The sequence below is a fragment of the Biomphalaria glabrata genome, chromosome 11 (assembly GCF_947242115.1).
Source record: "Biomphalaria glabrata chromosome 11, xgBioGlab47.1, whole genome shotgun sequence".
Classification (NCBI taxonomy): domain Eukaryota; kingdom Metazoa; phylum Mollusca; class Gastropoda; family Planorbidae; genus Biomphalaria; species Biomphalaria glabrata.
The window spans coordinates 12595171-12614461 of record NC_074721.1 but is presented as its reverse complement, the minus strand read 5'-3'; the positions used below and the strand labels follow the sequence as shown (position 1 = coordinate 12614461).

Sequence of the window (19291 nt, the reverse complement as noted above, 5' to 3'; positions counted from 1 at the left end):
AACGTGTATGAAGTGTGAAGTAATAATGGATTGGCAGTCTGGGGATACATATCAACTCTACACCACTGTGCAGACTCTCAAGTATGTTGCCTCAAATCTGATGGCAGCACAACAGGAAGGGGTCGAGTGATGCTACAGATACCTCTCCCTGCAGCTCTTCCAACTTCCCACAGTGTCGGCATCAAGCATCAAATTTGGACGCAGTACGTATCATTGGGGTCTGTTCACTACGATGTAATAGTCCGTTCCGAAATTTTTAGCCTTCTCCCTGCCAGGGTCAGTCATAACTATTGCGGGGCCCTATGCGAAACGGATTGTGCGGGCCCAGTCTGGGCGAGAATAAGCGTAATGTCAAAATTAGGATTTTGTACTAAAAATAGAAAAAGCAGTCGTCTTTGTAATACATTTTTATTAAAGGAAAGTTGACATTGACGTTTTTTTTTTAAATCGCGCGTGGGATTGGCACACCAAAATGACAATTTTATCAATTTTTCAGGAGATTTCTAAGAATTTTCAGAAGATTTTAATAATTTCAGGAGATTTCTAAGAATTTTCAGAAGATTTTAATAATTTCAGGAGATTTCTAAGAATTTTCAGAAGATTTTAATAATTTCAGGAGATTTCTAAGAATTTTCAGAAGATTTTAATAATTTCAGGAGATTTCCAGTAGGTCCTAGAAAATCAGGAGGCCACTGAAACCCTGTTATTATAGGATAATGGTTTAATTTTTAAAATTTACACCTAGAATTAGCGCGGGGCCCATGAAAGAGCGGGGCCCACTGCGGCCGCATAGGTTACAGTGGCATACGGCTGGCCCTGCTCCTTGCGACACATATTCTCGGGCACGCCACTGGCTTTATTGGATTCCTTTCAGGATTTCAACCATTAAGGATGTTGTCAGTTTTGTGCGAATGAATGCCGCTCTGGATGCGATTAGACTTTTTAGACTTCAATCCGTGATGTCAATATGAATGAAAATAAGTTTATAGTTATTGTATTTTCCAGGATTGAAAGGGTCTTCATTGATATCATTTTATGTCTACGATTTGATTACGCCCCTGTGCTATTTTCAGGGGCCAGGAGAAGACCGATTCGTCACCCTTTCTCGGTAAAGTTTCGTGTCCATGAATACAAACAGACAAATCGTCTGCTAAATAAAACGATAGAGTTCATGACTTTGGCGCTAACCAACAAACACACACACACACACAACATATGTGCACAAGACACACACACATACGCACACACACACGCACACACACACACACAAAGCAGGCACTAATACAGAAAGAGAGAGAGAGTACGACTATTGTTCAATAATTGAATAGTAAGTTGAATGACCAGCTAGCCCCAATCTATAAACTTAGTTAAACTGTTAACCACTGGTCAACCACCAAGCCCTGTATACTGCCCTCGCTACATCCTGCGAACACACTGGACCTCTTCTGCATAGTGATCCATTAGGTCCTAATAATTATTATATAATAAATTTGCCTGGGAAAAGATGAGGAGCAGTAAAGCATGCGAAACGATAGTATATAAGGTACACTAAGGGCGAAACCATTTGAGAACCGCTACGCACTAGGGCTTTGTGGAGCTGTAAGCTTCATTTTCACGACCTGTTTTCTGCACAGGTACGAGTTCGTTTGTCAATGGCGACTTGATTTCATTGAGATCCCGTGTAGGCAAGTTCCCGACCAACTGGTTCATTTCAGTAGGACATAGTCCAACACACACTAGAATCCAATTTACATTTTATGCGTTCCTACTGTCTGATTGGTAGATTGTCGCTTTTTTGTTTTTACGTCGATAAAGGAATGGCAGGTTAGCTAACTCTTCACACCGTACCAGGCCAAATGTTGACGCTGCAGACTAGAGTCTGGGGGGGGGGGGGGGAAATTAATATGAAACGTGGATGTCGAAGTTTCGAGGGACCTAGAGTGAAAATATTTTGTACAAAGCTTATATCAGCATACTCTGTCTTTATGGTAAAAAATTTGAACACGTTATTTTTTCCCAAACCCATTCTTGAATCAAGTTGAAACTTTGGCACAGTTATTGAATGTACCTAATATAACACGAATCAAAAACAACAACAACAAGATATACAATTAGTAATGAAGTACTGTAATTTTTTTTTGATACCAATTGATAACTAATTGATTAATGTATTGATTACTTCAATGTTTTGTTAAGAGCAATGAATAATTGTGCAAAGTTTCATTTTGATCCCAGAACTGTAAGTGAAAGAAATTACGTGTTTAAACTTTGTACCGGACAGACAGACAGACAGACAGACAGACAGTGAGTTGATATAAGCTTTGTAATCAAAAGAACCAGGTAGGGAGGTGTGTGTGTGTATGTGTGTGTGTGTGTGGTAATAATGATGTGTGGTGATGGTTGTTATTTATGTTTTATGGTTCTCAAACTTCTTAACAATACTTTACAATGTGAGCTATTGCCTTCCCTCTCAGTGCCATTAACTTTACACCAAGAGACATTTCCTTCACCCCAAGAGACATTTCCTTCACTCCAAGAGACATTTCCTTCACTCCAAGAGACATTTCCTTCACTCCTAGAGACATTTCCTTCACTCCAAGAGACATTTCCTTCACCCCAAGAGACATTTCCTTCACTCCTAGAGACATTTCCTTCACTCCAAGAGACATTTCCTTCACTCCTAGAGACATTTCCTTCACTCCAAGAGACATTTCCTTCACTCCAAGAGACATTTCCTTCACTCCAAGAGACATTTCCTTCACTCCTAGAGACATTTCCTTTACTATAAGAGCCACTACCCTACGAGATTTTAACTTAACCCTTAATGCCACTAAATTCATTACGACCTTGTTTTTTTTGTCAGTAAAAAAAATTGTTCGATGATTAAAACCTATAAGCTCAATATAATATATAAAAACAATCACACACAGAAAAAAGTTAAATGACAACTATTTCATTAAAATTCCTTAGCGCTGCGTCATACTGTAACACATTCCATGAGACGTTCATTTTAATTACATTGATTAATGGTTGTCGTAGCAGAGCTTCTCAGCCTGTGAATTGTGACCCCCCACCCCCACCCCAGTAAGTACTCAACGGACCCTCGTTAAAGTCGTTGACTTATACAATTATAAGTTTCTTTACTCAACATAAACAACAAAAACTTTCTTATGAGGCGTTCTCATGCTCAAGATGAGGGTTTAGATAACCAGGCCCACATTTAGATCTCCATGCAGTTTTGTTGTCCATCGACGACACAATGACATTGCTTACTGGAGAAATAATTGTTGCTTTTGTCTTGCACTACATTTCACCTTATCATTGACTATTTAACAAAAGCATTTATTCCCTTGGTGTTTACAAAGACTACATTGGTTTAGTTCTACTGGCAGTTAAGGAGCTACAAACCAATGAGCCGAGCAGTAACAATGCAAAGTCTTATAAAAGCTCTAATCTTAAGAAGTCAATGCAAAAGAGTCATGACACAGGGGACACTACATGTGGCTTGTCCAACAAACATCTGGATGCGATTTCAAAGTGCCCTATACATTGGAACTTAAAGGTTAGGTTATGGAAAGCTTGAGCTCCACTTCACATATATAATAGCAAGACAGAGCTGCGACTATTTTCTACCAGTTTTTAAAAGTCGTCGTTTGAATTGTTTGAAAAAAGAAAAATATTTGTAAAATGTATGTTTGGTAGTTTACTGAAATTCAAGTTTAATGCTGAAAAAAAAATAGATAGGTATCATCTTAGTTATAAGTCCTTTAGAGACAGTCGTGTCACTTACGGAATAGAGTTTAGTGCCCCAAATGTCCAATCACTTCCTAGTAACACAGTATCTTGGTGTGCATGCAATAGTATACAATAAAAAAAAATAAACATAAGGTTTCTATTTCTACTGCATTTATGATCTAAATTATAACTCTTTAGTTACAGTAGCGTAGCTAGGTATGGGTGGGCACAACTCCTGTAGGCTGAGTGCGACACAAATCAAACAGTATGTATCAATACACTTAGACATTCGATTTAAGATACGAACTTTTACACATTCTTTACATTCCGTTCAGTAAGAAATTCTAATAATGAATATAAAATAATATATTTTGATTTATTTATATTATTACAATCCCATTTTCTTATCTTGTCTTATAAAATACAGACGTTACTTCAAAAAGAATAGGATTACGTCCTACGCGTGTCCCTAGGTCACTCTACCCATGCATGTTTATCAGCGACTTAAATTCTTCCAGGTCACTGGTTTTCCTGGCTAGCTCAGGCAACCCTTTCACTGCTCTAATAGCAGAAGGGAAAAAGGAGTATTAGTATGTTTTGCAGGCCTCAAAGTCAAAGAAAGAAGATTGTTTAGAAGACATCAAAGTCAAAGAAAGAAGATTGTTTTGCAGGCCTCAAAGTTAAAGAAAGAACATTGTTTTGCAGGCCTCAAAGTTAAAGAAAGAAGATTGTTTTGCAGGCCTCAAAGTCAAAGAAAGAAGATTGTTTTGCAGGCCTCAAAGTTAAAGAAAGAAGATTGTTTTGCAGGCCTCAAAGTCAAAGAAAGAAGATTGTTTTGCAGTCCTCAAAGTCAAAGAAAGAAGATTGTTTTGCAGGCCTCAAAGTTAAAGAAAGAAGATTGTTTTGCAGTCCTCAAAGTCAAAGAAAGAACATTGTTTTGCAGGCATCAAAGTCAAAGAAAGAAGATTGTTTTGCAGGCCTCATAGTTAAAGAAAGAAGATTGTTTTGCAGGCCTCAAAGTCAAAGAAAGAAGATTGTTTTGCAGGCCTCAAAGTTAAAGAAAGAAGATTGTTTTGCAGGCCTCAAAGTTAAAGAAAGAACATTGTTTTGCAGGCCTCAAAGTCAAAGAAAGAACATTGTTTTGCAGGCCTCAAAGTTAAAGAAAGAAGATTGTTTTGCAGGCCTCAAAGTCAAAGAAAGAAGATTGTTTTGCAGGCATCAAAGTTAAAGAAAGAAGATTGTTTTGCAGGCCTCAAAGTTAAAGAAAGAAGATTGTTTTGCAGGCATCAAAGTCAAAGAAAGAAGATTGTTTTGCAGGCCTCAAAGTTAAAGAAAGAAGATTGTTTTGCAGGCCTCAAAGTTAAAGAAAGAAGATTGTTTTGCAGGCCTCAAAGTTAAAGAAAGAAGATTGTTTTGCATATATATATGTATGTGTGTGTGTGTGTTTACATAATTAATCTTTATACACTCAGACCCTTCATTCTTTTGGAAGACGTTTATTATGCCCTAGAATATGTTCTTCCTGGCGTTAGTCGAAAAGTTGTAGACTCCACGCCCTTGCCAGCAAGGGGGTCTGTGGGAGCGCTGAGCCCCGCCGCTAAGCACTATTTCCGGTATTGAAAGCCAACAAAATGCATATAATGAGGTATCTGCAGTGCATTATGCAACTATTGAAAAGTTTTATTTTAAAAACCTAATGTACTATTCTTACTGACGTAGACATTCCCGCGCCGTTCGGCGCATTTGGTGGCAAAGTGTTTCCACAAAAATCTGTCACTGGCAATGTCTGAAGCCTCTTCTTTTCTGCTCTAAGGACCTCCATGAAAGTGTGGCACCAAGTTGTACTAGGATGTCATCGCAACTCTTATTATGCGTAGTTCATTTTGTCGAAGAACATGTCCCGCAAATTTCATGCGACGCTCTTTTGCAACCTTACTAAGGGGTCGACTCCCAGTTCGGCATAGGATTTCCTTGATTTAGACCCGATCTCTAGGACTGACTCCTAAAATCTGTCTTAGCCATCTTTGTTGAGCCACATTTAGTGTTTTTCAATTTCGGCAGATGACTATTCACTGCACTTTATTAATGGAGCCCAGCCACTGGTAGAAATTTGTAATATCTCTTGGCTACGCTCTTGGAATTAGGTTTTAAACTAAAAATCTCTGGAGTTGTTTTTAACAAATTCAAAACCCCATTTAGCTACGGTCATAGAATTTGGTGACTGTAGTTTGCTTTAGAATAATATTGAAGAGAGTGGTTTTCAACCTCAAATCTCTCTGTAGGGGGATTTTAAACTCAAAACAATCTGGAGGGGTTTTAAACTTTAAAAAAAGCCATTGGCTTGGCTACAATCATAGAATTTTAGTGTGCAATTTGTTTTTTATTTATATTGAAAGGTATTTTTTAGCATCAAACCCCTATGAAGGGGGGTTTAAACTCAAAACCCCCTTTGGCTACGCTCATAGCATTTTGAGTTTGTAATTTACTTTTTTTATATTGAAGAGGGGGGCTTATCGTAAATTTTGGAGGGGGGTTTGAAATCAAAATCTTACTTGGGGATTGTCGTTTGTATTTTTTTTTTTTGTTTTATAGAAGAGGGGGATTAAATTGCAAAACCCCCATGGTAGGGGGTTTTAAACTCAAAAATCCCTTTGGCTGTGCTGGGGCAAGTGATGGTTTAGTATTAAAATCTCACCTGAAATAAATAAAATCAAAGCAAAAATCAGTCACTAAATTCCGACACCCAACCCCCTGCTGGGAGGGGGATTTCATTTTGGGGGGGGGGGGGGTTTGAACCCCAACCTGTTAAATTTTAAAATAATATTTTCCCATAAAAAGGTAATCATTGCCCTTTATAAAAGATCACTTACAGGCATGACAGTGTAATGCTAGTCTAACACATATTCCGTAATAATTTAAAAACCTGTACACCAATACCGTGTTTCTGGTGAGTTTCAATCCCTTATACACACTTTGCAATTAACGAACAATAACAAGCATATGCCTATATTTTCGTAAAGTCCTATAATGTTTGCATTCGTGTGATCATTCTCGCATGAATCGGTAACAGATTTACGTACTTACATCAATAGGCTAGTATCACAATAAGGCTTGTCTTCGAGTCCGAAGATTAATGAGGTATGCAGTATATCCCATGGCTACGTTGCCCCAGCTGCGACCTACATATTTTGCCAAAATTAGCGCAGGCAAAACCATTGTCCTTCGGTTGTGACTTTCTTAGATTTTCTTTTCAGGGTAGTATCCTATAGAGTACATATATTCTATAGTTACAAATTAAGATTTTATATAGTCTACAGCTTCACTTTTCGTAGAAATACAAAACAGTTACGTAAAACCCACAATTCCATGTCTGCAGTTTTTGATGTCTTATCAAATTTAAATATTATAAGGGCAGGTAGGGTGTGATGCAAATCTATAAAACGCAATTTGTTTACCAGGGCCAAATTTAAAACGCTTCCCAAATATACCCCTGGATACAAGCTTTACTTGGGAAAATGAAAAGCTACAGTATTTTCGCGCATATAAAACTCGTGTTATACAAGTTTCTATAAACAAATGACAGTTGTGCGGGGTTTATAAAATTTATTTTACTCATAAACATAGCATAACGGAAACTAAGGACATACATGTGGGTCTTTATACCTCCTAAAGTTCGCTGTGTGGTTGTAAAATGTACATTTTAAAGCTTTATCAACATCTCATGATAAACTTCAAGAAAACAAATAGTAGGTCTACCCATGCGGCAGAGAATCTTTAACTATACCATGATAAGCAATATTGCAGAGAATCTGTAAATATACCATGATAAGCAACAACTTTATGTACCAGTAGTTAACGATAAGTCACACATGCGGGGTAAATAAGGGTGCGGGTTTACGATTTTGTTTCTACTTATTGTGTAATTTATGCGGGGTATACGCGTGGTGCGGGGTATACGCGTGTTCCCCTCCCCCGGGGGAGGGGGGGTATATGAGCGAAAATACGGTTATCGAAAATTGAAATTGCGACTTTGTTTCTCCTTCGACTACTGAGTCGGTGACGACGTATCGGTGAAAGTTACCCAGGCGAATTTAGAAGTAGCATCCTTAGTTGTTAGCCTCATTCTATAGAGAAATAGCCGTCCATGTACGAAGCAGGTAAATTTGGCATTGGCTCTGGTGATAGAGAAACCAGCCATTTTTCCTTTGGCACAATATTCTTCCACGGTTAACGAGGGTCTCATGTGGTCAGCACAACGATCAGCTGTCTTGACTTCCCACAACAGTTGTCAGCCACCCCTTGTTGAGATGACTCAGGACTTTGTAAAACGGACCGAAACCCGATTTGAACCCAAGATCTCACGGTTGGAAGCCAAGTGCTTTACCACTCACTACCACGACCACCTCGATGAACAAGTGTGCGCGCATATTCAAACACTCAATTTTGTAATTTATTAAACTAGTAAATAGTCCGCTTCGACTTCATCCTTTCGAATATCACATTGCAATTAGTGAAGACAATAAGTGACCATGTGAACGATTGCAGCAGCTTGTAGGCTATGGACAAGGAAGTCTTTAACAATTCATTTGTTGAACATTAATCCTGAGTTAAAAGTATGGCTTGCTAATTGGTTGACCAAAGCCACCGCTAACATGGATCAAGCGAGGGTGTTTATGCAGTCAGTAGCTGGCGGTTTTCAAAGAGGTACGGTAAGACACAAGGGCGAATCGACAGTGGCAGTGTTTCTAGATCTAAAGCAGGCTTATGATAGAGTCAAGAGGCACACATCGTTATTAAAACTCATGAATCTGGGTGTAAATTATTAATTAAACCATTATAACTTATAGCAGGGTTCCCGAGGCCTCTTGACTGTCCATGTTCCTGGAAATTTCGTAAAAACTGAAAATCTCCAGAAATGTAGAAAAAATTATCGTTTTGGGGTGTCATTCAGTATGGGAAACACCAGTTCTACGTTCTGGCATTGCCAGCTTTCATTTAATAAAAATGTAATAAAAAAGCGAATTTTAACCCAAAACCCGAAGTTCATTATAAATACCAGGCCAAAATAATATTTTTTAAATTTTTTTTTACAATTCTCTTGAAAGGAAATGTTTAGGCCAAAACGACCTGCGGATGTTTTTTTTATCCCTTGAAATAAAACTGTACTTTAATTTAAGCTGAACAGAATCTCACATCTAATAGATGAAATAGAACACAATGATATGGTAATTTGATGCATTCTGGCCAGAGGTTTGTAGCCCGGGGAGTTCATAGCTTCAAATAAAATGTCTCGATCTCCCTAAATAAAATTCGTTATCTACTCCTATGGGCCGGAAGGGGGGTATGGCCACAGCCATATCTTGAAATCGCTTTTATAAGTTCTTAGTGGTAAGTTTTTACTGTTTGAAGTTCTTTATTTATTTTGATTGACTGTAATTCAAGTTTACTAATACATTTCAGCGGTTCCGTAGCCTCATATAATTATACTTGACTTCATCTATAAATAAAGCAGAAAGTAAGGCGTATGTACATATGTATATATGTATGTATGTATGTATGTATGTATGTATGTATGTATGTATGTATGTATGTATGTATGTCCCAAATAAAAATCAAAACCGTTTGACCAATCTTAATAAAACTTGGCATGAATGTTCCTTAGATCATGGCGTAGACCGTAGTGTATGTTTAATGTCCCAAACCACAACCGGAGGGCCCTGAAAATAGATAAAAATTACCTAATTGTATCTCTATTAAAATGCGAAACTTTTATAACATATCGGGTAGAACCGTTTTCACAGTATTTTGATATTTGATATGAATATGTTAGCAGAACGGTTCAACCCATTTTCACAATCTACTTTTATTTTCGTGGCAAAATATGTTTAGGGAACATTCTCCAAATTTGACAAAGATCTAAATACAATCCAGTAGATCAATAATATTCAAACTAAGGCCCGTAGGTAGTAGATCTAGATTAACAATAACAAATGTGTGCGATTGGAAATATTGTATTAATTGTTTTTTGTTTAGCTAAACTTTATAGCATGCTCAGTGCGCTATGGTCCAATCACTCCATGATTGAATGTCTACACGCTAGCCACTGAGCTATACAAGTACTCAAAAAAAAAAAAAAAAGTTTAATGGTTATATTTAGTTAATTTCACATTTTTAGCTAACGACCAAATGCTCTACACAAGGATTATCTCCTCTTAGATAGTACTGTCTAAATTTAAAACAAAATTAATTAATCACAACTAATTTTTCGAATAATAACTTTTTCGATTGATTCCTGTGTTGTCATCGATAATGAACAAGTGTGCAAAGTTTCAACTTGATCCAAGAATGGGACGTGAGAGATATAACGTGTACAAGAGTTGTACCAGATAGACAGACGGAGTGAGTTGGTATAAACCTTTGTTACAAATGGACTTTGTTCTTCCTTTCCCATATTCTATGTTCGAAGGTATGCTAGGGTTGGCGCGAAACGGACAACGGAAATGCCCGAAATTGTCAGGTCACACAAATATTCGTTCACTTCCGCCACTCCACAACGAGAATGTGACGTAACGATTAAGTTCAAGGCAAGTTTAACATCTCTCTTCAGTTAGTTAACACTTCCGGTTTAAATCATCCACACGAGTTTCATCAGCCCGAGTGGATTATTTTTTCCTCATGATACGAACTCTTTATTGTTGCCGAGATCTGTGACATCCTGCTTGGGAAAAGAGTTTATGACCAAGTGTATGCTTAGTTTGTATTATACATTTTCGGATTTACCTCTAAGAAAGAAATGTCCTTCCACCTAACTAACGCATACCATTTGAAGGAAGAATTGCAATTATATATGTTATTCTTCTTAAATATTTTAGCGATTTGGGTTGGATGTTTTATTCCACCTTCTATGTGGAAGCTGTTATTTATTGTTTTTTTTTTTAAATTACCTTAAAAAATAATGTAAAAAAAGTTGTTTTTGTAGAAATCATTAGATTAATGCCAGGAGGGGGGAGTAGCCCCCCCCCCCCCAAATCAAATATTACTAAGTTATTTTTAGCTAGATACAGTTGGCAATGAAATCGTACCATACGCTTACCAATGTGGCTTGCTTTTTGATGTCACAGAATAACGTCCGTTGTTATTAGAAAAGAGAGTAATCTAAAACCCATGACAGTTTTTACAGTTTTGATCTTTTCAACAATGTCAATGAATTTTTTTTTTGTTGAATAGTTAACTATTTAGAACTTTAGAATATTACCCGAAGCCCAATCCAGCACAACTAGAGATGTCATATCATTCACTCACAACGCACACTCGCATTCACAGAACATTAGCTATCGCTAATAACTCATTAAAAGAGGGCGATTCAAAGTTGGGGGAAGACTCAGCACAAAGGAATTAGGGAAAAAAAAAACATGACATAATAGTCTTCAAACTATTCGGGTTTAGCCGGCAGACCAATGACTGTTGAAAATAATTAATGAAGAAAGAAAACATTGCAAAGAGTAGTCTAAAAATGTAATTTATTCTACTAAAAGTGGAGTCTACTTTAGCAGTGGATTAGAACTGAGACACGTGTGTACAGAAGAGCAATCATTAAATCTTTAACAGTGTCTAAAATACAAACTCTTGACAATGTAATGTAGTCCATATAAAATAATGGTGTCTATAAAAAAAAAAAAATAAAGTCCTAAAATATAGAGAACAAAATAAAAATACCCCCCCCTCCCTCCTTTTTTTTCCCAAATCAAAACCTGAAATGAAAAGAAAATGCTGTGAAAACAAACAAAACAACCTGACTAAAGAGAAGAAGAAGTCAGAAGCCCTCAAAGAAGCCCAGTAATGGCCAAGCCACACAATGCGGGTCACTACCACTAAGTTTTAGCTGTTAGGTCTCTCGAAAAAAACAACACACTCTTGCCTGCAGTAAATAATAAAGTCGCAGACATGCAATTCTGAAATGTAAGTGTCAAGACGAAACAAATGTTGAGCCCCGCAGACATGCAATTCTGAAATGTAAGTGGCAAGACGAAACAAATGTTGAGCCCCGCAGACATGCAATTCTGAAATGTAAGTGTCAAGACGAAACAAATGTTGAGCCCCGCAGACATGCAATTCTGAAATGTAAGTGGCAAGACGAAACAAATGTTGAGCCCCGCAGACATGCAATTCTGAAATGTAAGTGGCAAGACGAAACAAATGTTGAGCCCCGCAGACATGCAATTCTGAAATGTAAGTGGCAAGACGAAACAAATGTTGAGCCCCGCAGACATGCAATTCTGAAATGTAAGTGGCAAGACGAAACAAATGTTGAGCCCCGCAGACATGCAATTCTGAAATGTAAGTGGCAAGACGAAACAAATGTTGAGCCCCGCAGACATGCAATTCTGAAATGTAAGTGGCAAGACGAAACAAATGTTGAGCCCCGCAGACATGCAATTCTGAAATGTAAGTGGCAAGACGAAACAAATGTTGAGCCCCGCAGACATGCAATTCTGAAATGTAAGTGGCAAGACGAAACAAATGTTGAGCCCCGCAGACATGCAATTCTGAAATGTAAGTGGCAAGACGAAACAAATGTTGAGCCCCGCAGACATGCAATTCTGAAATGTAAGTGGCAAGACTAAACAAATGTTGAGCCCCGCAGACATGCAATTCTGAAATGTAAGTGGCAAGACGAAACAAATGTTGAGCCCCGCAGACATGCAATTCTGAAATGTAAGTGGCAAGACGAAACAAATGTTGAGCCCCGCAGACATGCAATTCTGAAATGTAAGTGGCAAGACGAAACAAATGTTGAGCCCCGCAGACATGCAATTCTGAAATGTAAGTGGCAAGACTAAACAAATGTTGAGCCCCGCAGACATGCAATTCTGAAATGTAAGTGGCAAGACGAAACAAATGTTGAGCCCCGCAGACATGCAATTCTGAAATGTAAGTGGCAAGACGAAACAAATGTTGAGCCCCGCAGACATGCAATTCTGAAATGTAAGTGGCAAGACGAAACAAATGTTGAGCCCCGCAGACATGCAATTCTGAAATGTAAGTGGCAAGACGAAACAAATGTTGAGCCCCGCAGACATGCAATTCTGAAATGTAAGTGGCAAGACGAAACAAATGTTGAGCCCCGCAGACATGCAATTCTGAAATGTAAGTGGCAAGACGAAACAAATGTTGAGCCCCGCAGACATGCAATTCTGAAATGTAAGTGTCAAGACGAAACAAATGTTGAGCCCCGCAGACATGCAATTCTGAAATGTAAGTGGCAAGACGAAACAAATGTTGAGCCCCGCAGACATGCAATTCTGAAATGTAAGTGGCAAGACGAAACAAATGTTGAGCCCCGCAGACATGCAATTCTGAAATGTAAGTGGCAAGACGAAACAAATGTTGAGCCCCGCAGACATGCAATTCTGAAATGTAAGTGGCAAGACGAAACAAATGTTGAGCCCCGCAGACATGCAATTCTGAAATGTAAGTGGCAAGACGAAACAAATGTTGAGCCCCGCAGACATGCAATTCTGAAATGTAAGTGGCAAGACGAAACAAATGTTGAGCCCCGCAGACATGCAATTCTGAAATGTAAGTGGCAAGACGAAACAAATGTTGAGCCCCGCAGACATGCAATTCTGAAATGTAAGTGGCAAGACGAAACAAATGTTGAGCCCCGCAGACATGCAATTCTGAAATGTAAGTGGCAAGACGAAACAAATGTTGAGCCCCGCAGACATGCAATTCTGAAATGTAAGTGGCAAGACGAAACAAATGTTGAGCCCCGCAGACATGCAATTCTGAAATGTAAGTGGCAAGACGAAACAAATGTTGAGCCCCGCAGACATGCAATTCTGAAATGTAAGTGGCAAGACTAAACAAATGTTGAGCCCCGCAGACATGCAATTCTGAAATGTAAGTGGCAAGACGAAACAAATGTTGAGCCCCGCAGACATGCAATTCTGAAATGTAAGTGGCAAGACGAAACAAATGTTGAGCCCCGCAGACATGCAATTCTGAAATGTAAGTGGCAAGACGAAACAAATGTTGAGCCCCGCAGACATGCAATTCTGAAATGTAAGTGGCAAGACTAAACAAATGTTGAGCCCCGCAGACATGCAATTCTGAAATGTAAGTGGCAAGACGAAACAAATGTTGAGCCCCGCAGACATGCAATTCTGAAATGTAAGTGGCAAGACGAAACAAATGTTGAGCCCCGCAGACATGCAATTCTGAAATGTAAGTGGCAAGACGAAACAAATGTTGAGCCCCGCAGACATGCAATTCTGAAATGTAAGTGGCAAGACGAAACAAATGTTGAGCCCCGCAGACATGCAATTCTGAAATGTAAGTGGCAAGACGAAACAAATGTTGAGCCCCGCAGACATGCAATTCTGAAATGTAAGTGGCAAGACGAAACAAATGTTGAGCCCCGCAGACATGCAATTCTGAAATGTAAGTGGCAAGACGAAACAAATGTTGAGCCCCGCAGACATGCAATTCTGAAATGTAAGTGGCAAGACGAAACAAATGTTGAGCCCCGCAGACATGCAATTCTGAAATGTAAGTGGCAAGACGAAACAAATGTTGAGCCCCGCAGACATGCAATTCTGAAATGTAAGTGGCAAGACGAAACAAATGTTGAGCCCCGCAGACATGCAATTCTGAAATGTAAGTGGCAAGACGAAACAAATGTTGAGCCCCGCAGACATGCAATTCTGAAATGTAAGTGGCAAGACGAAACAAATGTTGAGCCCCGCAGACATGCAATTCTGAAATGTAAGTGGCAAGACGAAACAAATGTTGAGCCCCGCAGACATGCAATTCTGAAATGTAAGTGGCAAGACGAAACAAATGTTGAGCCCCGCAGACATGCAATTCTGAAATGTAAGTGGCAAGACGAAACAAATGTTGAGCCCCGCAGACATGCAATTCTGAAATGTAAGTGGCAAGACGAAACAAATGTTGAGCACCCCTACACTCGTTCTTTCTTTGATTCCAGAATGAGGCTAATAAATAACTAATATCTAGACTCCTGGCATACCTTTTCGAGAGAAATTTGTCTTGTTTAGATAGGGCGCCACGGCAGGTTTGAGAACCACTGCTCTATACTATTAAGAGACAGACAAAAACATCTAGTCACGAGCAGTTAAAAAACAAACAAACAAAAAATGAGAGCGAAATTTTTCATTTCATTTTTGGTTGAACCGCAATGACATCTGCATATATTTCTATTCAAAATGACATAAAAATGTGGTTCCTGGCAATCAAGTCTACCTTAGTAGTGGAATCAAGTCTACTTTAGCAGTGGAATCAAGTCTACTTTAGCAGTGGAATCAAGTCTACATTAGTAGTGGCATCAAGTTTACTTTAGCAGTGGAATCAAGTCTACCTTAGCAGTGGAATCAAGTCTACTTTAGCAGTGGAATCAAGTCTACTTTAGCAGTGGAATCAAGTCTACTTTAGCAGTAGAATCAAGTCTACTTTAGCAGTGGAATCAAGTCTACTTTAGCAGTGGAATCAAGTCTACCTTAGCAGTAGAATCAAGTCTACCTTAGCAGTGGAATCAAGTCTACTTTAGCAGTGGAATCAAGTCTACTTTAGCAGTGGAATCAAGTCTACCTTAGCAGTAGAATCAAGTCTACCTTAGCAGTGGAATCAAGTCTACTTTAGCAGTGGAATCAAGTCTACTTTAGCAGTGGAATCAAGTCTACCTTAGCAGTAGAATCAAGTCTACCTTAGCAGTAGAATCAAGTCTACATTAGTAGTGGCATCAAGTTTACTTTAGCAGTGGAATCAAGTCTACCTTAGCAGTAGAATCAAGTCTACCTTAGCAGTGGAATCAAGTCTACCTTAGCAGTGGAATCAAGTCTACTTTAGCAGTAGAATCAAGTCTACCTTAGCAGTAGAATCAAGTCTACCTTAGCAGTAGAATCAAGTCTACATTAGTAGTGGCATCAAGTTTACTTTAGCAGTGGAATCAAGTCTACCTTAGCAGTAGAATCAAGTCTACCTTAGCAGTGGAATCAAGTCTACCTTAGCAGTGGATTAGAACTGAGACACATGTGTAAAGAAGAGCAATTGTTCCTTTATTTTTTTTTTACCGTCAGGAAGAAATTCTGAAGCCTAAAGCAGGTCACCCAGTCCACATTCAATACATAGGTATTTTAATCTCATTGGTTAACTCATTAAGCCTTACGAAATATTCGAAGCTAGTCTAGTGCGCTTTTTATAGGGGTTCTAATGTTTAGTACTCGTGGATGACGCATTAACTTAAGAATGTGTCATAATATGTCGCTCCAGGCTGTTCTTGAAATTAATATATACATAAACCAGATAGAGAGAGAGAGAGAGAGATAGTATGATACGGAGAGAGACTAGGAGGAAGAGAGAGTGCGTGGGAGATCCAGAGAGGTAGGTAAAAAGTGCGAGAGGGAGTGAGAGAACGAGAGAGGGAAGGAGGAAGAGAGAGCGGGAAAAGGTTAGAGAGTTATAGAGAGGGAGCTAAAACTAGAAAGAAAGAGAGTGAGGTAGAGAAATAGAGGGAGCGAGAGAAAAAGAGGGAGAGCGAACTGTCTGTGTGTATGTCGCTAGAGATCAGAATGTGTTTAATCCTTTATTTTATTCTCTGCCAATCTTACTGTCACCACGGCGAAACCCGGGACATAACTCCAAATCTTGTCTTATTAACTTGTTTGCGAGTCACATGGAAGTGAAACTTATTTAGTCCGATTTTAATATTAGTGAATCTTTAGTGTGTTGAAAAAAAACGGGATTTGAACCACGCCGTACAGTTGTTAGGCATGCACACAAACAGAAATATAATATGTAATGAAGTTCTTAAGATTATTTAGCTTCTTCAGATGGATTGGTATACAGACACGACTGTAGGACGAGACACACACACACACACAAAAACGCACGCACGCACGCACGCGCGCACACACACACACACAAAGCATTACATCAGTATATCATTGCATCATTACATTAGTACATCATTGCATCAGCACATCATACCTCACTACTCCTGTACATCACTACATCAGTACATCATTGCATCAGTACATAATTACATCAGTAGGCTACATCATTACAATATATTCTCTTTGTGAACACTTTGGTTTTGAACATCCCGACTACGTTATTGAAACATTCAAATACATTCAAAGAAAAGAAAATGATACGGGGAAATGTGGTGGTGATAATGGAACCAAAAAGAAACAAAGAGCTCAGCTGAGACGTCGATGCAGATGCCAAGAAGTTTGGCAAGACGTGGGGGCTCACCCAGAACCGAGACACCTGCCGGAAGCTTTTTGGTGGCCTACGCGAAGGATGAAGCCATGGGCTGATATGAGATAAAAGAGCAAGAAATTAAAAAGAAGAAGTTTGAGAGAGATTCGAAATAAAAAAAAGAACAAAAAACTATTCAAACAATGTGAAGGACGCCAATTTGAAGTAACACCAACTAAACTAAACTAAAGTAAAAATAAAAAAAAACTTGATTCTACGGCTTCGAAAGTGCATCCAATGAGCCGTTGGTGTGGCCACCGAATGGTCCACTTTCAATAACAGTAAAGCTCGTTATAAGATGTTATAATGTTCTTTAAAAAACAATGTTCATAGATGAATCTCGCTTTAAGTTTAAAGAACGATCTTTTACAGACCTTAGAATCAGTGGGATAGTAACCATAACGCAAAGTGCCCCAAATCGCCCGGGCTTATACAAATTATGGCCTTTATATAGCACTACTTTCATGCTTATAGCATGCTCATAGCGCTATGGTCCAATTCAGTTGTGGACCAGTGGGGGGAGGGGATATCTAGGAGTAGGTTTTCTGTGCTGCCTTTAGGCGCTCAGTAAACACAACTCTGCTCGAGTCGGGTGCCGAACCTCGAGCCCCCTTCATAGGTAGCCAAGCCTAGCCAAGTTCAAGCGCACTTGCCCTCTCGCCACGCTTCCCACAATTATACCTATAATATAAACCCAATTTGTGTGCTGGACTGTATGATAATGTCCGATTTTCACACCCAGCCCGACTATAGGTTTGTAATATGTTTATAATAGGTTTAATTCGCTAATCAATTCTTCCGTACTATTAGTACGCTGTATACCAAAGATCTTGTTATTTATGGACTTGCCTACACCTATGAAAATCTCAATTGATTTCACGAGTATGAGTATCGATAACTGCATCATGAAAGCAAACGAAAGGTATTCCAGTGCAGTTGGGATTCTGCACGCCTCCGTTTTGTGAATCACTCAGAAGCACGGAACGCACCCGCCGTTTATCGTAACCAAACTAATGGATTAGTTTTTTTCTTCTTGACATAACACGTCATTGACTATCTGTCAGAACGAGGTCACGACTAGTTTTGAAACTAATGTCTTCCAAAAAACGCTTTTGTTTATTGCACGAATCGACCTCGATCTGAGTACGAGGCACGCTTGAAGCTAATGACGTTTATCTCTTTTGTCTTTCTACGTGAGTGCATCAATGCGGGCTCAGACATTTTTGGGTTGGTAGCATGGAAATAGAGCAGATGAAATTTAAACAGCGATATACATATAAAACACACACGCGCGCACAAACACACACACACATGCCAACAATGTTCACGTATGTCTGCTTCCACATTGCAAACTACATTTGTTAGCTTTTTTTTTTTTTTTTTAAAAAGCAATTCACCCTTTTTGTAACTCAAATAATTATAATAAATGCTATTTATGTGACGATATGATATTACAACCGTAATGAAATCAATAATTTTCCGTCCTAGAATCGGACAAATGAAACGGCAGGTGTTCTGAAAACTGGGACAAGTTAAACCTGCCCTTGTCAAGTGTCACCAAAGAAAGCCAATCATGTCCTTCAAAACTGCATTATCCATCGAGAAGCCCGAACAAGTCCATGGACCCAAAACATCTCTATATAAGAACTACTGCGCAGTTCATCTCGGATATTGGACCAGTCATTTGAACCCTCCAACGTAATAATCTCAAATTGCGGCAACGTAGCAATACACTAGTGGTCTCGGGTTCCAGAATACAATGAGGGCCGGCCTACCGTAGGTAGGAACAGAAACTATAATTGAATCATCCTGTTTGCACCTGTACATTAACAAGAAGACATTCCAATGCAGGTACCACCTTATAAAAGTACTCGTGTCATTAACTTCATGTAAGTAGACTCCCAAGGAAGTCATAGATGATGTACACTCAGTAGATTTACATATTTATCAACATTCCTTTTTTTTCCCCTTTCAAGGCCCCAACTGGCCCGAGGTCCGGGCCCAATGACACGCACTAGGCTGCCCCCACTGCTAAATGGCATGCATCTCAAATAGCTTCTGACAATCAAACTCCGGTCCTAATTGTATGGCATAGAAGCCTTAGATATTAAGATGAAAATGCTTATTAGGTCACTTAAGGTCAGTGGACTTTATTGGTCTAACTACCGCGGTCAATGAGACTACAAGCCGCTGGAGCAAATAATGAAAAAGGTCACTTAGGGTCATTCTTTTGTATTCTTTTTTTTTTTTTTCCCTCCTTGGCTATTTGATAGTC

The 19291-nt window shown here is 39.0% G+C and overlaps 1 protein-coding gene across 2 annotated transcripts in view; it reads right to left on the bottom strand.

The window, feature by feature from the left end:
- LOC106063205 (uncharacterized) overlaps positions 1-19291 on the bottom strand; it is a 124038-nt gene that overhangs the window by 77425 nt on the left and 27322 nt on the right. Inside the window, exon 2 of one of the 2 annotated variants that reach the window (XM_056004862.1) lies at positions 6820-6998. The exons of the other annotated variant lie outside the window; for it this stretch is intronic. The gene's annotated coding sequence lies outside the window, so the exon portion shown is untranslated. The remainder of the gene's footprint in view (positions 1-6819; positions 6999-19291) is intronic. 2 annotated transcript variants of the gene reach the window in all.